At 38.9% G+C, this 9,697-nt stretch overlaps 1 long non-coding RNA gene across 1 annotated transcript; it reads right to left on the reverse strand.

Moving 5' to 3' along the window:
* Positions 1-1,830: 1,830 nt before the first annotated feature.
* On the reverse strand, positions 1,831-9,274 carry LOC122801723. The gene is made up of 2 exons (XR_006364790.1): positions 8,901-9,274; positions 1,831-2,963 (listed from the first exon to the last, which is right to left on the reverse strand). It is a non-coding gene; the product is annotated as an uncharacterized LOC122801723 (long non-coding RNA).
* Positions 9,275-9,697: the final 423 nt, after the last annotated feature.

Below are 9,697 nucleotides of genomic sequence, written 5' to 3' on the forward strand. Positions count from 1 at the left end.
AGATTACTGATCCTACAGACATTGCCAACATACTGGCTGACAGGTTCAGTGCAAACTTCTCCCCCCCCTAAAGGAGAGATATCTATGCCAAATGATTGTAGCCCCCCAAACATCTCTAACGCCCAGGTGAGAACTGCTCTCACCAAGGCAAAGAACACAGCATCCATGGGACCTGATGGTGTCCCCGGCTGTGTGCTCCATGAACTCAACGAGGAATTAAATCCACAGTTAGGACAGCTGTTTAATCTTAGTCTCACCTCCGGATACGTACCCAGGGAATGGCGCACAGCAACTGTGGTCCCACTCCACAAAGGCGGCGCTTCCACCGACCCTGGAAATTACCGCCCCATTAGCTTGACAAGCCTTATCTGCAAAGCCATGGAGAGGATCATAATGGATCTCATAAATAAAGACATAGGGAATTTGCAGACTTTGGATTCAACCCAGTTTGGCTTTGTCAAAGGCAGATCATGCCTTCTAAACTTGGTCGACTTTTTCGAAACAGTCACCAAGGCCATTGATGAGGGAAAGGCAGTCCATACAGCCTACCTAGACCTGGCGAAGGCTTTCGATACAATACCCCACTCGTGTATCATTGAAAAACTCATCAACTTAAATGTAAACCCATACATTACAAGATGGGTTGCAAACTGGCTGAGCGACAGAACACACAGGGTCAGGGTTGCTGGTGCCATGTCAGACTCAAAGCCTGTCACAAGTGGTGTCCCACAGGGCTCAGTCCTGGGCCCACTCTTGTTTGGCATCTACTTTTCTGAAGTACAAGCAAACACAGGAGGGTTATGGCTGACAAAGTTTGCAGATGACTGCAAACTGGGTGCCGTAGTTGAAAACACATCCGACACAGATATCCTCCAGAAGGGTCTCACAGAAATGGATAACTGGTGCCAGAGCCATGGCCTTAAGTTAAATGCCAAGAAATGCATAGTCATACCCTTCGGGAAAAATAAGGTCACCCCTAGCTACCAAATAGGTGGCAATCCCCTGAACACAGAAGAAGTTATTAGGGACCTAGGAACCCAGGTTGACAGTAGCCTTTCATTCGACAGTCATATTGCTAAAGTGGTTAGGAAGACCTTCTACATTGCCCACCTTATCATGAAGGGATTCACATCCAGATCAAGGGAAGTCATGGTCCCCTATACTCATCACTCATCAGACCAATGATTGAGTACAATGCCCCATTCGGAATGTACCTGACCCGACACTTGCAGCAGCTGGAGAGGCCACAAAAGTTCCTCACCAAAAGGATAAAGGGTCTCAAAATCTGTCTTATGCTGCCCGACTGAAAGAACTCCAGTTATATTCAGTTGCGTACCGCTTGCTCAGAGGGGACCTATGCCTGACATACAAGGCAATGTCAAACCCAGACCTGATGAACATGCTTCATCTCAAAAATCTAGATCCCTCAGAGCCACAAGGGCGGGAGACTTAAACCTAGACACGGTTATTAATAGGACGTGCTGGAGGGATAGATTCATCACCCAAAGACTCCCTATGCTGTGGAACAAAATCCCGGTTTATGTGAGGCAAAGCACCTCACTGGCCTTGTTTAAGAGAAATCTTGACCAATGGATGGGAGATCGCAGATACACCCCAGGGGTTACCTCAGTGTCACTGCTAGACAGAGGCACAGCTAAATAATGGGCATAGTTTCTCCTACCTAAAGGGGAGGCGTAAGCCACAAAACTATGGGCTAGGCTTATAAATGCCCTCGGGCAGATAGCCTAGTATGAACCTATGAACCTATGAACCTATGAATATTAGCAACAGTTACTCATAATACGACATAGTACAACACAGATAAAACTCTTTTCAATGGAAAAAAAACATTTGTTTTGAGTTATTTGTCAACAAGTACATCTTCACAAATGTATAAATAGTATGTCCATTACATTATCTGACATAAGTATTACAAAAGCAGAGTAACAACCATGTTACCATGCTTTCAGGGCCAAAACTGTTATTTAACAAACTATCATTGACCCTGAAGAAGACCATTTTTAAAAACAAAATAACAACTTTTATCTAAGTTAACAGTCAATGTGCATCTTTTCACAAATTTATTACGAATATGCTTGCTTGTATCATATTACCAGCCATGTTACTACATTTATAGAGTTAACATCTTTTTCAGAGAAATTGTTGCTGACCTAAGACCGCCTGCTGGTTCCAATCCAGAGCTGAAGTAACCTCTTTAGCACTACCATGGTTCGATAAATACAGTACAAAGTTATCATTCATTTGGTAGTCAGTGGCAGTTTCTGGCCTAGGAAGTCACTTAGTCTGTTAAACAACCGCAACTAAGCAAAGACTAACTGTAATTACATTGCCACTGCAAATATCAAAGCATGTGTTTAACATTAAATAAACAAATACTTAACTTATACAGTGATTATTGTAACAGTCCACGTTACAAAGTACTGCAGTTATCATAACACAGATTGCTAAACCTAGAGGGATGAAGAAACAGAATTCAGCTCAGCATAGGCTGTACCAGGAAGCCAATGACACTAATCTGGGAGTGCAGTTAACAGACTAACCATTCAGCCCATATGTTAAAGAGCTGAAGTTGTTTATGTTTTCCATAGTGGATCACCCGTTTTCTGACGTCTTTGTTTCACAGCAGGGGACTGGCAGTAAGTCATACATCTCTGTTACTTTATGACCACATACAGGTCTCTTTTCTCAGCTAACATTCTTCTTCATGTTACCAACCAGTGCAGTTTCTTTTTTTTTCTCCTTTTTAGAAGCAGAATCTGAGTAGAAGACATAGTAACCTTTTTTTTATTTCTGTTTTTCTTCCCCAAAAATATTCATACTACTCTATGCTCAAGTCCCAGGCGACATCAGCTTATAAATAATATTTAATATCTTTTGCTTCCAGTCCAAAGCATCTCCAATTCTGCGCAGCTTCAGTATGAGGTCTGCTCGAACTTGCTGATCTGCAGTTATAAAATATAAATGTTTCATGAGTATTTTTTTTTCATTATGGAACATGAAAAACATTACATTTTCATATAAAACCTTTCATCCCACCATTACAATACTCATCATTAAATAACTGTAGTAAGGCAAGATATAATCTTCTCAGAAATGAAAAACTATTTCTAGTTATATGGCTGTTTGATCTGCACAGGACTTATTGTCATGAAAATGGGAAGTCCATCTTTACTTTCTGGTGCTGAATACTGTTTTGTCTGCAAAGTGCAGTTTATACTATAGTGATTACATATAATTATAATGGCATAATAAAAATGTACAGTTAAGTATGAATGTACATCTACTGCGAGTTTACATATAGTGTTTACAGTTGGTGACCAGGGTTGCACTGGTTATAACCCCAGTGGCAACCCTACTGTTTGTCACTGGCCAGTTGATCAGTGCTCAAAATGCTCTCACTGCCAGATTCCTCATCATCTTGTAAAGGCAGACTACGAGAAGAGCAAGAAGGTGAGTGTTTTGTTTTTCTTCACCTTCTTGTTTGAGTTTGGGCAATCTTTGAGAGTAAGCATACGTATGTATGTATGTATGTATATATATATATATATATATATATATATATATATATATATATATATAAAATCTATTCATATCTATACGTGTGTGTGTGTGTGTGTGTGTGTGTGTGTGTGTGTGTGTGTGTGAATATTTGTTTGTGTGTGTGTGAGACAGTTTGGGAGCTTGCCTCTATGTAAGGAAAGCTGCAGATGGGCTAGCCACCCCTTGCAAAAATATGTTCTGTGACCTTGGGAGACATGACTTGTTGTGTCTTTCGGCTTTTCCTGGTTAGGGGTCGCCACAGCGGAACTCCGGTCTGCTAATGATTGGCAGTTGATTTTTACGTGCTGAGTTACCAGCCCTGATGCACAACCTTCAATGAAGGTACACCCATTCACGCATGCCTCCCCACATAAGACGCTCTAGCTTAGCATCGAACCGGACAGCGTCTTACTGTGAGGCGACAATGTTACTGCAGCACCACCACCGCGGGTATTTTCATAGTAAACTTCTGGGGAGAAAACTTCCAAATCAGAATTTCAATTAAATTAATTTCTTATTAAGAAATGAAAAAAGAGCAATATATGTAAACATGCTGAGACAGCTGAAGGCACAAAGTGAGTAGTCTTCATAAATACTGTCCTTTCTGTTAAAAGAAATGTAAAATAAATCTCAAATGCATTGTGAGAACATTTGGACAGCAATATTCTGAGCCGAACATCAGGGAAATCACTGAAAATCAGGTACAGTTGAGAGGTTTGGTCAGTGCTACATCAAAGCTGGTTCTGCAGTTCGGTTTCCTGCTAGGATCTGCATGTGTCTGCCTGACAGGGAACGTGCTCTGAATTCTTCTCTGTCCCAAAGAAGTACCATTAAGAGAACTCAGTGCTCACAGGTGTTACACTCTTTGAAGAGAAGCATCCTCCCTAGCAGTGGCCTCTGCTTTACATTAACTGTTCACTGATAAGCTTAGGCTCCCCAAAACTTGAATGGATTAATCAGATATCAGAGAATGAATAGATGAATAACATTATACGCCTGTCTAAAAATGCCACCATTACTGAATAACAGATTTTACAATAAGTTAAGTTCTTAGTTGAGAATTTTCATATTGCCCTGCACTTGGAGACAGTTAAAGGAAAACTCCACCTTAGAACTCAAAAAACATATATTTTTTTCATTGTATCTTTGTTTTTGAGCTATTTTAATGCCTCAAAAATCAGTCCGAGTGCTTCTTTTGCAATTTTAATGTGTTTCTCTCAAAATGGCGGATGATGGGGCCTGCCTTGGTAACGTGATCTTATTTTCTTGCTTTCCTTCCTTCTTCTCGGAATACATTTCAAGTCTGCTTTATATGACTCATACTAGACATAAGGAAGTGGTGAAGCACTGTCATCTAAACACACCTTCTGTTAAAGAGATGCTTCTCTGTTTACCTGACTGAGCCTCATTTATCATCTGCCAGAGCTGGTTCTATGCTATTAATAGCTGTTGGCTACTTGCAGCAAAGGAAAGCAGATAAAAACAGTTTTTTTTTTGCAAGACAAGTCTTTTGTAGTCCTAACAAACTTGATAAACCCTCCCCCATACTCTCAAGCTAAGGTGTGAAAACTCTCACTGCAGTAAATAATCCTTACTGTACATTTACAAGTGACAAGTAGTACGACTCTAAACTTGGTCTGTCTGCTACTTCCCAATGCCTTCAGTGTTTGGATTTTTCTCTCTCATGAATGATGCAGAGTTAAAATGTGCTTTACTAGTTCCTCAATTACTTCTGTCAAGTCCCCCCTCCTTTTTTTCAATATCATATTTATGTATACTTTGGTAACCAGGAAAGTGAACTGGTCCTAGGACCCTTTTCAACCACAACATAAGCTACACTGGCAAAGATAATAAGTTATTAAATGCACTTATCAATACAAAGAAAAAAAAATACTGACAAAAAGCCATTGACCAAGATTGCATGTGGAACACATAGCCAATGTGTGACAGTGACCAAGTAAACCATTGAGCAAAATTCACTAGAATGTATACCTTAATAATACTTAACTACACTATGTTGTTTATTATAAATAATTCATGGTATGCACACATATTGCACACACACACAGTTTGCGTATATGTGTTTCTGTATATGTATATAAAGTACATGTGTACAGAAGTGTGTGTGTGTGTGTGTGTGTGTGTGTGTGTGTGTATTTAAACACAGTTAAGTACTTCTGATTTCCTTTTCTTACTGTTCTTAATGCAAGGGCACATAGTAAATGTATGTTAAAGTAAATTTAGCTGTATATTATTGTTGCTCTCTGACAATGCAAGGACTGACTCAAAGTCAGTGGGAATCTCTTACAATGGATCTGCATGTACCAGATATGCATCCCGCTCTGGGAGGATGTCACACAAAGCATAAAAGACTTTGTTTATGAACAGTATCAGTGCACCTAGTTGATAGGGTTGCCACCTGACTGTCTTTCTCCAGGTGTGTGTGTGTGTGTGTGTGTGTGTGTGTGTGTGTGTGTGTGTGGAGGGGCTTGAAAATGGTAAATGCATTTATACTTTACAAGAAACAATATTTACTGAAGTTTCTCTATATGACACATAAATCTTTGCTACTACTCAAGTTATCTTCACACAAACTGTTATAAATAACAATTAAAGCTTAGAATTTCAATACTGTGTTGCTGCATATGTAAATTTGTCAGAAGAGGTGACAACTACCTTTAAACCCCTGACTCATCTAATTGTTTTGTTTTGCTGTGAAAGGTGAGTGTTAAGTTCTCCTCCCCTTTGCAATAAAAACAGTGGAAACAATTCTACAGCTTTCTGTCTTTTTTATATCAGCTGCTGTATCTCTGACAGGATTAATTATCCAAGACTGACAGCAGTACAAGGTAAACTACAGATTTAACTGTGCCTATGATATGTCATGCTGGTGAAGACAAATTTCTGTGCAAAGTATGTGAGAAGTTGAAAAAAAAATAGATGGGCTTTCCCTTCGTTTGACTCCAATGCAAGGAAATAAAAGTTTTAAAAACTATAAGCAGGTTTCTGGTACATACACAATGTTGGAACCATACTACAGGGAGAAAAGAAACCTAACAATTGAGTTAAACTGTATGGGTGGGTGGAGTTTTCCTTTAAATTAATACTATCCATCTATAGTTAGTGATGACATTTTAAGTAATGTCAGAGAAGACAAGTGAAAGTATTTAGTAACAGTGCTTTGGTCTTTTAAATGACTGTAAATGGAATAATTTGAAAGTGCTTTGTGGCAATCAAGTCACTCCTAAGAAATATTACTACTAGACATCAGGGAATTAATCAATCTACTTACAATAATGATAAGGCCAATGACTGAGAACTGTTCTAGATTTTGTGTCTATTTGATAAAGGACATTAACAGGTTAGTGAGTGCCCAAATATTTCACCAATAAAATAACATCAGTAAAAAGTCTTGGTTATAATGATAGAATGGCAGTGTTAAAATCCCACTCATATTATAGATGTGTAAGAGCGGAAGTGATATTACCATTTAAACATTTATAAAGACAAGGCTCTGACAGCAACTGTAGGTACTGGTTTTATTAACTACAACACAGAGTCAAGAATAACAGCAGAATTAAAACAAACAATATATATATATATATATATATATATATATATATATATATATATATATATATATATATATATATGCTCACAGTGAGTTTTAAGGCAAAAAGCAGTTGTGAACCTAAACATACATGAAAACATTTAATTATTAATACAGTTTTCCTCTTAAAAATATACTGGGATAAACAAAAATGCTCTCTCTCCCTTCTGACAAGTGTCAGTCCTGAAGTTTAAAAAGGGGCTACATGTGACTTCTCTTATACTTGCAGCTTTTCTCTTCTCTAGGGGTAACATGGACTAAGTCTTTACTGAATTCATAAATTTGTGGAGTGTAAGGATGAGTCCCATAAGGATACACTGCAATCAGGAAAAAGATAAAAGTTGTTAACAGATTTCCTAGAAGGTGACCCAATCTTAACAGCACTTGGGGTGCTTAACAAAAGCTCCTGGATGACACCCAAGAGCTGTTAAGATCAGACTCACACTATGAACTAACAGGGGACAGTGCTGATCTGCCACAAAGGTTAAACATATTTTAAAAGCTGTTAAAACTTTGCCACACTTAGAAAGTGTGACAAGACAAAACCATTAGGATGACAGAAAGGCATTCATTCTGCCTGCCCTCATTATGTCTCAGCTGTCCCTGACTTTGCAGAACGTCCCTGATTTTACCTCAAATTGGTCCTATCCCTCAAGATTTTTACGATAAATAACTGAGGATTACAGCCATTCAATAATGTCAAACTTTACAGTTAAAAACTTCTTATTGTTCTGAAAATTCACGTTGAAGCAAAACTTGCTGCTTTTGCAACTTTTCACGCGAATTACAGCAAATTTAGGCAGCGATCGGTAATGGCTGTACCGGCTTTCGAAGTTGGTAAAACACTTCGCGCACGGCAGAGGCGAAGCCACATAGATAAGCCACAAAGAATTATGATTAGGAATAATAGCTCGCAACCAGTCAGGGACAGATCTCCGCAGAATCGGGGATAAATCCAGAAATAATCATGGACAATCATGGGCACTTTTAAAATATTACCGGGGAAAGCCGAAAGACACAAATTAACTTTGAAAGACTGACAGTACAAGAGAATGTTAATATATATATATATATATATATATATATATATATATATATATATATATATCGCCTCACAGCAAGAGGTTCTCCCGTTCGAATCTCCGCTGGAGCGCCTTTGGTGTGGAGTCTGCATGTTCTCCCCGCTGCCGAATGACGTTGGGCGTTGGGCTGGCAACTCGGCACCATAAAAATCCACTGCCAATCATTAGCGGGCCGGAGTTCCGCTGTGGCGACCCCTAATCGGGAAAAGCCGAAAGACTTTTTATATATTTTGAAATAAAATAAGTCTATAACTCTAATTATTAACATTATTTAAGTACATTTAACCACCCTGTTTCTAAAGGCCAGCAATTTTAGGAGGGATTACGAGAGACAGGGCTAAAATCTGAATCAAAATCGGGGACACCCCCAAAAATCAGAGACAGTTGAGACTGAGTATATCAGGACTTGGTCACTTTACTCAAACCTGTTACTATGTGTGTTATCGACATGGATGCCAAGAGTCATCTCCCGAGTTTCACTCTCAATAGTAATTTCTTAGCATCCTTTTATACGACACATAAAATAACACACCTGACATTACTAACAAAAATCTAAACTTACTGTTAAACCACGCAATTACCGCAATCCTAAAAATAAAAACAAAAATCTCTATTCGTGGCGCGCAGTACAAAAATGAACAAAATACCTGGAGTAAATATTTGCTCCTTTCTTCCACCCCGTTTCAAACTGGACTTGCCATGTATCATGGTGGACTTCTGATGTGAATCCGTTTTTAGCGATGAGTCTCGTAAGTCGGTGGCTTTTTTTACTGTCCCAGTAATGTCAGCGACCTAATTATTTATGGAACTTCGAAACCAGCCGGGGAACAGTGATATCAGGGCTCTTAACGCTAGAAACTAAAGAAAACTGATGACTGCAGATGTTTAAAAAACAGGTACATCCAGAAACAAAAATCCCCCGTCTGTGCTGTCTGCAATAAGGAAGTAACAACAATGTTGAGGGACTTATCACCGAAAGGCGGTACCCGTTAAATTGCTTTCGGTTTCTTTGTCTCCGTGCATCAAGTTCGATCAGTAAAACACGTGATTATTCATAACTAGAGAAAGACTGAAACTTGTACTACAGCAATGCATCTCTAATCGCTCCATTTGGTAAGCATTTACGTGTTCAAAGTGGGATGAAAAGTGCGAGATTTTTGCAGGACAGAGCATACCAACAACCATTGCAAAAAAACTAGACTTTAAATTTTTGCCAAAATAAAAGCTCATTCTTGTAGAATTTTATTTCTTTCTATAGTTTCATTATAGTATTAAGGTGTTTCAGATACAAGATAATTGTTTTGCACGACTATTAAACACATCCCGTATTTTTTGTCCTATAGCTTCACCATTTTTCATGTTTGTTTCTCCAACAGTACACAATTGCCCCAATAGGGACTGTCCTGTGCAAAGAGGGACAAGTGGCCAACCTGTTTCCCACGGT

Source organism: Protopterus annectens, chromosome 1.part0, assembly GCF_019279795.1.
Source record: "Protopterus annectens isolate FY-2018-M chromosome 1.part0, PAN1.0, whole genome shotgun sequence".
In the NCBI taxonomy this organism is placed as follows: Eukaryota; Metazoa; Chordata; order Ceratodontiformes; family Protopteridae; genus Protopterus; species Protopterus annectens.